Source organism: Tachypleus tridentatus, chromosome 2 (genome assembly GCF_004210375.1).
Source record: "Tachypleus tridentatus isolate NWPU-2018 chromosome 2, ASM421037v1, whole genome shotgun sequence".
Taxonomy (NCBI): Eukaryota; Metazoa; Arthropoda; class Merostomata; order Xiphosura; family Limulidae; genus Tachypleus; species Tachypleus tridentatus.
The window spans coordinates 26,620,179-26,633,617 of record NC_134826.1 but is presented as its reverse complement, the minus strand read 5'-3'; positions in this window follow the sequence as shown (position 1 = coordinate 26,633,617).

Below are 13,439 nucleotides of genomic sequence, written 5' to 3'. Positions count from 1 at the left end.
AATATAGTTATATTCTAATGTTAAATAGGCACACCACTAATGTTTTAATATAGTTATGCAGCAAATTCCTAATGTTTAGACAAGTAATATAGTTTTTTCTCTTTACAAGTAATATGTTATACAGCACACCATTCCTAATGTTTAGACAAGTAATATAGTTATACAGCACACTATTCTCTAATGTTTAGACAAGTAATATAGTTATACAGCACACTATTCTCCTAATGTTTAGACAAGTAATATAGTTATACAGCACACTATTCTCTTGTGTTTAGACAAGTAATATAGTTATACAGCACACTATTCTCCTAATGTTTAGATAAGTAATATAGTTATACAGCACACTATTCTTCTGATGTTTAGATGAGTAATATAGTTATACAGCACACAATTCTCCTAATGTTTAGACAAGTAATATTGTGAGTAGTGTTATTATTATTTGAGAACAAGCCGCGTGAAATCGTGATTTTAGATTTGAATATTTTTTAATTTACACCAGAAAATTCGTTAGCTCGTTATTTTTTCAGCTCGATAAAATATTTAACATAAGCCTATCGTACAGACAGTCCTCATGTAGCGTTGCGCGAAATTCAAAAACAAACATAAATATATCTACTGTTACGTTACTGGCAAACTATGGCATAAGTGTTTGTTTCTAAAATATTTTGATAAAAAATATGCCCCTAACAAAATAATGTAAGGGTGAAGACTGAGAAGAGATAACAAAAGCAGGATAATTCGTATATCATATATCCTGAAACACTCAACACCCACCAACTGTCCTTTTGTTTTGCACGTTCTCTGCGACATGGGTCCCATTACCTCCACGTAAACAAAGTAATTCTCAACATTACTACTTCTTACCAAATTACACCAAACATGCTCGCTTTTTGTAGGGGTCTTGTAATGTGACGGTAAAAGAGTAGTCCAAGAGTTGACTGTGGGTGGTAATGACTAGCTGCCTTCCATCTAGTCTTACACTTTTAAATTAGGAACGGCTAGCTCAGATAGCTCTCGTGTAACTTTGATCGAAATCCAAAACAAATAAACTTACCAAATTACTTATGTTTTATATACGTCCTTCCTCAAATTACGTATGTGATAACTAACTTGTAGCACGCATTTGTCTTTCTTTCTTACGTTTTGAAATTTCTTATGTCAAAATGCAGAATACTACTTAAATTATATTTGAAAAAATCAAATGTTATTTTGTCCATAAATCTAATACATTTTGTAGCAAGCGTTACGGAAAGATGTTAACATAGCTTAATCATTTATTAAAATAAATTGGAAGTAACGTATCTCCCAATTTTATCAAATGTCATAAGTTCCCGGGTATCTCGCGAATTAAGAGCTTGGCTGTCGTAGAAATGATAAGGGTTGACGTTTGTTGGAAACTCATCCATTACATGGTTTAATCACCTAATTCTATTTAGTGATGTCTTTTCAGCCTGCCATTGAACGTAGAGAATATATTATAAACGTGGATCTATCAGATTAAATATAGAACGCCGATGTATAAGATCTATATACGTGTTTTTGTATAGAACGTTAACTAGTTGTCTTAGAGTAAACATCTCTGCTGAAGTCAGTAAACGAGAACGAAATACTTTTAAAGACAGAATTTCTGTTAATCAGGTCATTATCATTAGTAATTACACTGAATGTAAGGAAGAAATATGACTTTGACAGTATAACAATAGGCACTTCGGGCTTTAGTCAAGTTTTCTTATATATAACTCTTTCTACTGAGGAACAAATGAGAGTGAAGCATAAAGAGTTTCTAGGTATCACAAAAATTTTTTTATGTCAATGATTTACATTTGTGTTGGTTTGTTTGTTTTTGAAATTCGCACAAAGCTACACGAGGGCTATCTGTGTTAGCCGTCCCTAATTTAGTAGTGTAAGACTACAGGAAGGCAGCTAGTCATCACCACCCACCGCCAACTCTTGGGCTACTCTTTACCAACGAATAGTGGGATTGACCGTCACATTATAACGCACCTCGACTGGGAGGGCGAGCATGTTTAGCGCGACTCGGATGCGAACCCGCGACCCCAGATTCCGAGCGCATGCCTTATCGCGCTCGGCCATGCCAGGCCATTTTCATTTGTAAACACTGTTGTTTTTACAGTAACGCTTCTCGTAAGAATTGTCATTGTTTCACAGTAAACGAATTCTTTAAAACATATTTTACCTAATAACACATTTGTCTTTCAACAAACACAAGGAATTCCTCTGGGAGTGAACTTCAGCTGACATGTGCCCGACTCATATTCGTTCACACTTAAAGTTTCACACAATACACAACTTTGGAAGAAAGATACAAGAAAGTCCTGCAAATTATTCAATCTTGTAGAAATATGTGTGATATTTATGTACGTATTATCAGGTTTATTTTAATTTGTTTCACACTCACTGTTGAACACATTTTACCTGATAAAACTAACTCTCTATAAAAGTATTTCACTAAAACCAATTTCTCTTTTTATTTACACATTAGCATTGTTACTTAAACATTTACGTTCAAAGATTTCATCGAAACATACCTTTAATTTTCAAGTTTTGAGCTTTCTATCTCCAAATACAAATACTTTGGATAAGTTTTAAAATGTATTATTTATATAAGCTTAAGAGAACAGGGTTTATAAAGCCACGCTTACTTCAAACATATGGCGTTTCTACTACTACATTTTGGAAACCAAAGTCGTGAAAGTTTGCGAGAAATTCACCATTATTCTAGCAATTACAATATAAAACGTTTAGGAGAATATGACGATCGCTTAAAAACGTAATTCATCTCTGTATGATTGTTAACAAGTTTTCTCAAACAACTGATGAACTGATTTACATGAAAGTTGGTATGCATTTAGACTATGACCCTACTTAGAATTGATTAGATTTTTTGTCAAAGCTTAAGGTCAAAGCTATGGCACAAAAAGTTAAAAAATTCCTAGCTATTAATATAGGGACCAATTTTTTATACTAACTTTTCCCTATAGCTCAGTTTAAAATAAATGGATTTTTGGGAAACTTGATGAAAATAGGTAGGTTATTATTCATCATTTTATCTGTCCAAAAACAGCCCCTATCCGTTAATAGTGGCGTAAATATGGACACATTTTTGTATTGTTTTGAGAGCCGAATAGGATCCATGCTGCGTGCGGACGTATACGCTCCGTAAGGAACTAATTACCACCTGTAAAATGGTGACTACCATTAATTTTACCTCCCATTAACTCGAGCTCTTACTGTTCTTTATGCAATTTGTTTAACAGATCCTATATAACATATTATTACACCATTCGTTAAATTATTTTAAATTTTGGTAATTTCTATAGTTTTTATATTTACCATTATTGTTACTTCCTTTACTAAGTTTTATTATTGCGAACTAGCCAGATCTTATCCTTTATATCAGGTCATCCATTAAGTAATATCCGATTTTAGGTTCAGAAAAAAGAAAAATGATCTCAAACACTTTTAATATTATTTGTGTATATGCGTATTTTCATATAACAAAGCCACATTGGGCTATCCGCTGAGCCCACCGAGGGGAATCGAGCCCCAAATTTTAGGGTTCTAAATCCGTAGACTTACCGCTGTACTAATATTATTTAATCAATAATGTACATTCCTTTATTATCAATTACTTCCTGCCAACGATTCGCAAGCTTCTGAATGCTACTTCTATAAAATTATTGAGGTTTGGAGGAAAATAATGTAGACAGGGCAGTTTTGACATTTTCATGTGATCCAAGCTCTTTTCCATCACGACAGTTCTTCAAACGTCTGAATAGATGATAATAAGATGGAACAACATATGGAGAATAAGGAGGATGTGGAAGTATTTTCCAAGTTTAGCTCTTCAGTCTTTGCAGATGTGATCCTTGCTGTATGGTGCTGTGCATTATCCAGGTGTAACACAACACCTTTACGATTGATCAAAGCAGGCATCTTTCTTTCAGTGCAACATTGAAGCGCTTTAATTGTTGACAATAAAAGTCTGATGTAATTGTTACATTGAAATGCGGCAATACAAAGTGGATCACACCAACAATATCCCACTCAAAGCTTAACAAGACATTTCTATGGCAGAGGTCCATAATGGGCTGTGCTTTAACCACTTTAACTGCATTAAGCCATTGTCTGCCGCGCTTAACATTGTTATAATATATTCATTTTTTATCTCCAGTCACTAATATGTCCAAAAAAATGAGTTACGTTCACGAGAGTGCAGAGTGGTACAAATGTCCACTCTTGTCCTAAGGTTAGCATCTGTCAAATCATGGGGAACTCATTTTCCAAGTTTTGACATCTTTACAAGCTGTTGCAGATGGTAGTGAATTGTTGAATGGGTTGAATCAAGCTTCAGTGTTAGTTCTTCAACTGTTACAGCACAATCTTCATCAAGTGCAGTCATCATTAAACTCAACAGGACGATTTGAACGTAGCACATCACTTAAGCTTTAGTAACCTGACCTGAACTTCCTTCGACATTTTCTTTCATTGAGAGACCCTGCACCATAAACACTTTGAATGTTTCGTGTAGCTTATGCTGCACTATTGCCTTTTTTAAACTCATAAAACATTATATGTCTAACGTGCTCCTCAGACAAATCCATCGTCATAAGAGGTTATTTGATTAATGATCTGAAAAGTGGAGTTGAGATAGTTTCTTTTAATTGTCTGATCATTTTTGTACACATTCTACTACACATTTTAGTCATTAAAGCCTTCTACAAAGACAGAAATTATAATGCACTTTCCATTATTAAATTTTCGGACATTACTTATGAGATGACCTGATACTTTTTGGATAATATATGGGGCTCAAACATGGTATGGCCAAGTGGTTAAAACACTTGATTCGTAATTCGAGGGTCGCGGGTTCAAATCCCCGTTACACCAAAACACACACGCCCTTTCAGCCGTATTGGTGTTATAAAGTGACGGACAATCTCACGATTCGTTGGTGAAAGAGTAGCCCAAGAGTTGGCGGTTGGTAATGATGACTAGCTGCCTTCCCTCTAGTCTTAAACTGCTAAGTTAGGGACTGCTAGTGCAGAGAACAATTGTGTAGCTTTCAGCAAAATTCAAAACGAACCAATATGGGTTCAATTTTGTTTATTACTTCACCTGCTCGATCCATATGAGTCGGATGTTGACAGCTGCAATGAGATTAATTGTGTTAGACACACTTTGTAGTATTTTTAATTTTATTTCACTAAAATTTATTAATGTTCTATTTATTTTATGTATATTTTATTAACTCAAATATTCATTTATTATTTTTTTTGTCATTTTCTTAAACATTTGGTTTTTGTTTCACGATCTCTATTGTTGTGCTACGTACGACCTGGCATGGCCAGGTGGTTAAAGCACTCGACTTGTTATTCTAGGGTCGCGGGTTCGAATCCTCGTCACACTAAACATTCTCGCCCTTTCAGCCGTGGGAGCGTTATAATGTGATGGTCAATCACACTATTCGCAGTTCTGCACCATTATAGGACACTTGCATGTAGTGTACACGCCTCTCCAATACTAACATTTTAACTACCTCTTCTATGATTTTCTCACCATTATACGTCATCACTTGATGAATATTACGACTTACTTATTTGACAAAACACACAGAGACTCTAACCATAATTGAATAGAGCAGGTGTAGATACAAAATTATATTGTATTAGAACACCTCTTTATAGGAAGCTTGCATGGATCAAAACTTAATATCAATTACTTAAGAAACTTATACGAACATGTCTTATAAATTATACTCATAAAAATTTTAAAATGTTTGAATTATTGATGAAAAAATAATAACATTTAACTAAAGTTGGAAGTAAACGCATATAGACAGACACAGAATTAATATCATATGAAAATGTAATAACATTTGCAGGATAAAGAAAGCTTACGTATAATGTAACATTAACTTTTCACGTGTTAATATGTCACAGTTTATGTGTAAGTCACTTATTGTTTTGGATGTATGTAAAAAGTAATGAATGTGTTGTATTGCATTTGGCTATTACACATAATTATTTCGTTCGTGAAAAGTAAGAGACAAATGAAACATAAACCAATTGTAACAGATATGATTTTTATTTGTCAACGGCGCGTGATGCTGTAAACACGTGGTTTAATTGATCACGGCATAGATCCTTGGAGTACTAGTAGAGCAATCTCTAAACCTTCTGACGAGAATGGGAAAACTATGCGCTACTTACCCAACTAACAAACTTACCTGCCATGTTTGTAACCAACTGTAACTGACTTTTTGTTTTATTTGTTTGGTTTTGAATTTCGCGCAAAGCTACGCGAGGGCTGTCTTCGCTAGCCGTCTTTAATTTAGGAGTGTAATTCTAGAGAGAAGGCAGCTAGTCATCACCACCCACCGCTAACTCTTAAGCTACTCTTTTACTAACGAATAGTGGCATTGACCATCACATTATAACGCCCCCACGGCTGATAGGGCGAGCATATTTTCTGTGAAGAGGATTCGAACCCGCAACCTGCAGAATACGATCCGACTGCCTTAATCACCTAGCCATTCTATAACTGAAAGTTAAAGGGATATTCAATAAGATATTGCGGTTCGAATCTTGAATCTTTCGTCAGTTTGCAAGTTAACTGTTATATCATCTACAACTCGCGTGAAACGAACGTGATAAAAACAAGAGCTATTTAAATGTTAAACACTGAACGAAATCATAACAAATCCAGTTCCTACTTAACATTTATGTGTGCATCAGTTAGTTTTATTTTAAGTCGGGAACGATCCAGTCAATAATATATACATTTCTAAAATTTGCATCTCTCATTATCTCTAGATGTAGCTAAAATTTTTTCATATAATTAACTATATAATCAAGTGCAATATAAATTATATATATCAGTAGGGCTAACTCAGTTCTAATTTTCGTCATCTATTTGAAAAGACAAAAAATTATCATTATTTCAGGAGAGAAACCAGCTGTCATGCAACACGACGTAAGTGGTTCATCGCTGAATGGAGTTCAGGCAAGATCACTGTTCTGGAATCTACTTTTATTTTTCTTCGTCACGAATTACGTTGCCAGATGATTTGACTAAAACTGTCAGTTGTTGAATTTATTGCTTGCTCAACCACATGAGTCCGACTAGTTCAAAAGATGATTGCTTATTTGACTTAAGGTTAAAACAGACGGCTTTACTTGGACCGAACAAGTTCAAAATTCTGACGCTGTTGTCAACAGTTTATAAAACTTATCATCCGAATCCCAAAACAGGCTATACGTATTAACGTCTTTATGACAATGAAATAGAGCAAACTGTTTTAATACAGAAGAATTTACCAGCTTACGAAACTCAAATCTCATAATAACAATGAACATTGCGTGTTGCCATGGGCCAAAGACGCAGTATATAATCAGTTTAAGTACGTATATATATGCGAAGAGTGTGTTTTAAAAACATGTTTGCGAAACCGTAGAACTGAGATTATATACGTTTCCAAGAATGAACGTATGATAAAAAAACATAACTTGATTTGCAAACTGAGGTCGATCAATTTAGCTGTAATGTTTTTCAAGGAAAAGCAATATTTAGTTGTCTTGAAAGCTCTTTATGCTCTTGGTTCAGTTAACGTCTAAGGATTTAGTTAGGAAGATAAAATTTTAAAAGCTATTTTCCAAGAGCAGAAAGTTCAAAAAACTGATTTATTTTAATTGTTGCTTACGATATTCCAAGCCTCTTGTGAGTGGCTATATCACTGTAAATACTTACAAACGTAATTTTCGTGTATAATATATATATATATATATATAAATTTGTTAGTCTAACAATGAAAGTGTATTCAACTTTTTTTAAAGAAAGTCGCTCGAAGTGAGCGTCGGTTACATTACTTATGACTGTTCTTTTCATTTGTTGTATATGTAGAGAAATTCCAGTTGCTGACACGTAAACCTTAACTCTCGACAGGTAAACTAGACAGTTCTATGTACAGTGTCAATTTTTTTCACAACTGAAAAAGAATGAGGTCAAACTTGTTACATCAACGGTTTTTCAAATATATCTAGAAGATACAAAGACCGGACGCACATTTTTGAGAAATTCAAATTTGAAAACAAAGAGTAAATCAAAAAATAGTTGATAATGTTAGATGAAAACTATAACTTTGGGCGACATTCCACAAACATAGAAACTCATTTTAAATTAAAAATCACTACAAAGGGTATACAAATACTTATAATTGTACACAATGTTTCATTACCAATTTTAGTCTTCAATTAAAAAGTTAAAGCTTTAAAATTATTATTACGTAACAGACATAGATTTTGAATAATTGTAAAATTCTCAGTTTGATATGATAGATAAAGATGTTAGTTGTTGCTATTTGTTATTCAATAATCAATCATTTATATATTGAAGAAATTAAACTCCTCAACTTTCTAAAAACATGTTGAATTGCGTTTTTTTGTTATTTGAAATGTGTATTAAAATGTGTGGAGTTATAAATTGTTGTTTACGCATCTAGTGACATCTTAACTTATATCTGGACTTACAAAGCTAGAAACCAGTTTCCGTACCTGTTGTGGACAGAGAGTACAGTTAACCCATTGTGTCGATTAATTACAAACAAACTAACATTTTAAAAAACGTGCTTTCACATTTACAGGAAATGTTAACTTTGTTATGAACGCTGTTCGTACAGTGCAATTTGATTCAAACACAAAACTAACCAACTCACTTATGCACGTAAGCGATGTACATGTTTTCAATACGTAGCGTACCGTATATTTAAACAATCTTTGAGTCTCAGCATGTCGAAAGAGTCCACATCGTCACGCGCCATCATGCTTTATCTGACGACAGAACCAACACATTTTTTACCAATAGAAATAACGTACTAATTACTCTAGCATTGTTTGTTTGATAATAAATACAGAGAACGTGAGATATGGTTTCATGATAAACTCAGAAAACATTGAGATATATTATTTTATTAAAAATAGTGGCCATAATATATAATATATTAAATACAAAACCAGAAAAATATATAATATTATAAGAATACAGAAAATGTAAGATATATGATTTGATAAAAGATGTAGATAAAATAAGGAATATGATTTGATAAAACATACAGATAAAGTAAGGAATATGATTTGCTTTGTCTGCTGAACTCCTTCTACAGGCAAGTTGGATTCTATTATGAGAAAGTAGAAACATTTGGTGTTGATATTTTATAATTTTCATAAATCTTTGAATACTCGACAAATGAAAAGATTGAAACATTGAGGGTTAACAACGTGTGTAATTCATCAAAGAAGGGCCAAACTTCCCTTCAGCGTAAAGTATCGAAAATAATAAAAAAGTAAAAATGTTTAATGTATAGTGTAGTTTTTTCCGTGATCCAATGACTTCTCCATAGGTTCTGTCAGTAAAATTAATATTAATGAAACAACATGTCCAGATGGTCTGGTAAAACCTTCGTACAATAAAGAAATCTCAAGAACAAAATATGTTTCATTTCAACATTCTTTAGCTATATGACACTATTCATCCTTAGAATGTTTGTATACTCTAAACGCTTTTAGTACAATATAAATAAAAATGTATGTACTTAACAGTTTGTGATATATATAAATATTTGAATGTATAAAAGAGCGCAAAATTTAAGATTACCTAATCTGGTATGAATATTCTGTGTATTTCTGTTTTCCCACCCAAAACAAGATATATCACCCATACCTTTAAGGGAACGAAAGAAATGGCTTAGCAATAAATAATAATTTTAAACAAAAAAAGATGGTAAAACTCACTTTGGTATTGTTGACGATACTTCGTCTTTAATGCTATTGTATTTTTATCAGATATCTTAAAACATATTAAATCCGTTTTCTCTAACGTATCCCTGGTTACTAAGAGATAATTTTACGTCCATTTAAAATTATATAGTATTTTACTTTTTTATCTACCAGTTTTTCAATTTGTCACATCCACCTAACCCCAAGCGTATTAAAAGCACCTTCCTTACTGAAATAATTAGACAGATGTTTACATGTTTATTAAATATTCATATTTCCAATAGTTTATACTTACAATTATGTTCTGTTTATTGGATGCGCTATAATAAAAAGTCATACTTATGAAGTACTCATTTTTATCCTTGTTAGAAAATATTTTTTAGTAACATTTAACTTATATTTACGTTTAAGTGCACTTTCTAAAGATTTGGATGTGAGTTTTCTGAGCAATTTAATGATATTTTCATATATCTCACCCGTCTCAGACTGATACTTACAATAAATTAAAACATATATGAACAGTGATACTTAATTACTGTAACATTCCAAGCACGTGTGTGGTACTTCACAGACTATCGAGGGCTTCTTGTGGTGTAAAAATGTTATAGATAGTTTAGTCCTTATTCATTCTGTTTTTCTTGAATTTCTCGAAATGTAATTTATTTTCATCGTTCATTTGAAAATAAGTGAAAAATGTAACTATATTTTACTGTCTAAATATTTCTTATTTGTTTTGATGGTTCCTGTTAAGCACAATGGTACACAATTAGTTATGTGTTCTTTGTCCACCACGGGTATCGAAACCAGATTTAAAACATCGTAAACCGATTTAAATTTATTTGTTAACTTAACTTTTAAAAATCACATTTTAGTACATTTTTCACACATAATTCAGTGAATTGTACAATAATTCAAAGAAAGTATTCACTTAAATAAGCCTCCAGTGGCACAGCGTAATGTCGGCAGACTTATAACGCTAGAAATCGAGTTTCGATAGCCGTGGGGAGCAAAGCTTTGTGTTTAATTTTAAACACACAAAGAAATCATTAAAATGAATTATTCAGACTTGTGAGTTTCAAAGTAACGAAATTAACAAGAATGTGAGTGTGTAGTGACAATACATAGGCTTCAAATGTAGACTTGTTGAAAGTTTAGTGTTTTTAATATACTTGATGTTTTGTTTTAACGCGCCTGTACGAAAAATGGATAGTGATAAACATTATATATGTACTTCTTAATAAAGTATTTGTTCTAAAAAATCGTTAAAACAAGGTTGCTTTTCTATCAGTGAGAATGTTTTATTTAAGTACGTCGTGAAATGTATCTTATAACAAATCATCACTAGGTCTCTATTTTCATATTAACTAACGAACGAAAAGAATCTATCTAACGTGTGTAAAATAAAATATAATTTTAAACCTATGTTTTGGAATCAATGTTCTTGAAATATTTAAATATAGAAAGAAAATCAGAAGTCAACATAGTTTCGTTGTTAAGTATTGTAAAACACATTTAGTACACATAATATTTTTGTTGAACAAAAGCAGTTTTGTTATGCTTATTTTGATTTTGGTATTATTTTATTGTGGTAACATTGCATGACTCCAATTATACATAAGGTGCTTTTTCTTATGGTTTGTTTCTTCCATAGCTAAGACATTAGTGATAGAGGGCCAGGAATGACCTAAACTTTAGATTTCTGTGAAACCAAGGTATCGTTATTCGTGTCCACTGTCACAAAAACGATCTCCTCTCTTTCAGGTTGCATATGTATCATAATAGTGACTGTCAAAACCTACGGTCAAACAAAAGTAAACAGAGATGACAATGAACATCATTGACCGTCTTTTCTCTACTCTAGCAGGTATAAAGTCATGTGAAAAAGTTAGGACATCCTATGAAATCCTGTGTATTTTTGTAACATTTTTGGATATATAGATATTTAATTTCAATTTTAACAATACTGAGAGATTATAGAATATAACTAAACAATTAAAACTAAAGAAAACACTTTTCAAGATCTTCTCTAAATGTAATTCAATAAAAATGCATATTCTAACTGAGGAAAAGTTAGGACATCCCCACATTTATTCCCACTTAAAATGGCTCAACTAACACACAGGTGCACATGATTAGAAGATTGTTACTCAACATTTTGAATGAGGGTTGCCCTATTTAAACTTCAGTCATTTAGTTTGGTGTGCTCCTGACTTGTAAAGTGAGAGTGAGCACCATGGTGAAAACAAAAGAGCTGTCTGAGGCCTTCAGAAGGAAAATTGTAGCAGCTTATGAGTCTGGTAAGGGATTTAAAAAGATTCCAAAAGTTTTGAAATCAGCCATTCCACATGACCAGAAAATAGTCAATAAGTGGAGGCCTTTCAAAACAACTGCCAACATGCCCAAGTCTGGTCGTCCACGGAATATCACTCAGGGAGCAGACCGCAAGATGCTAAAAGAGGTGTCCAAATACCCTAACATGTCATCATAGGGCCGATAGCAGGCTCTAGCTGCTGTTGATGTGAAAGTGCATGCCTCTAGAATCAGAAAGAGACTGCACAAGTTTATCTTGCATGGGAGGTGTGCAAGGAGGAAACCTTTGCTCTCTAAGAAAAACATCAAGGCCAGACTAAAGTTTGCCAGAGAGAATGTAGACAAAGACCAGGACTTCTGGAATAATGTTCTTTGGACAGATGAGTCCAAAATTGAATTAGTTGGTCACCAGAACAGAGGACATGTTTGGCGTAAACCAAAAACAGCATTCCAGGAAAAGAACCTCATGCTATTTGTAAAGCATGGAGGTGGAAGTGTCATGGCTTGGGTCTGCTTTGCTGCAGCAGGACCTGGACAGCTCACAATCATAGAATCCACCAGGAATTCTACTGTATATCAAAGGGTACTTGAATCATGTGAGACCATCTGTACGAAAATTAAAGTTGAAGCGGGACTGAACCCTGCAACACGACAATGACCCAAAACATACTAGTAAATCCACCAAGAGCTGGCTGAAAACTAAGAAATGGAGAGTTCCGGAATGGCCGAGTCAAAGCCTAGATCTTAATTCCATTGAGATGCTGTGAGGTGACTTAAAACTAGCTGTACATGCAAGAAACCCCTCAAACATCTCACAGTTGAAAGAAATATGCATTGACGAGTGGGGCAAACTTTCTTCAGACCGATGTCAAAGACTGTTAGATGGCTACAAGAAGCGTCTCACTGCAGCTATTTTAGCCAAAGGGGTAATACTAGCTATTAGAGGGTAGGGTGTGCTAACTTTTTCCTCAGTTAGAATATGCAGTTTTGTAGAATTACATTTACAGAAAATCTTGAAAAGTCTTTTTTCAGTTTTAATTGTTTGGTTATATTCCTATAATATCTCATAATTGTTGAAATTGAGATTAAATATCTATATATTCAAAAATGTTTCAAAAATACACTGGCTTTCATAGAATGTCCTAACTTTTTCCCATGACTGTAACTCAGGTAAATAGCCTTTTCTCTAATTTTGAACAAACAGTTTGAAGAAAAACAACAAAAACTTAAATCTGACAATCCTTTTGTAATTTTCACTGTAATCCCATTAGATAAAGATTTTCTACAAACGTTATTTATCTTCTTATTTTGCTTATTTTAAATATTAAATATTTT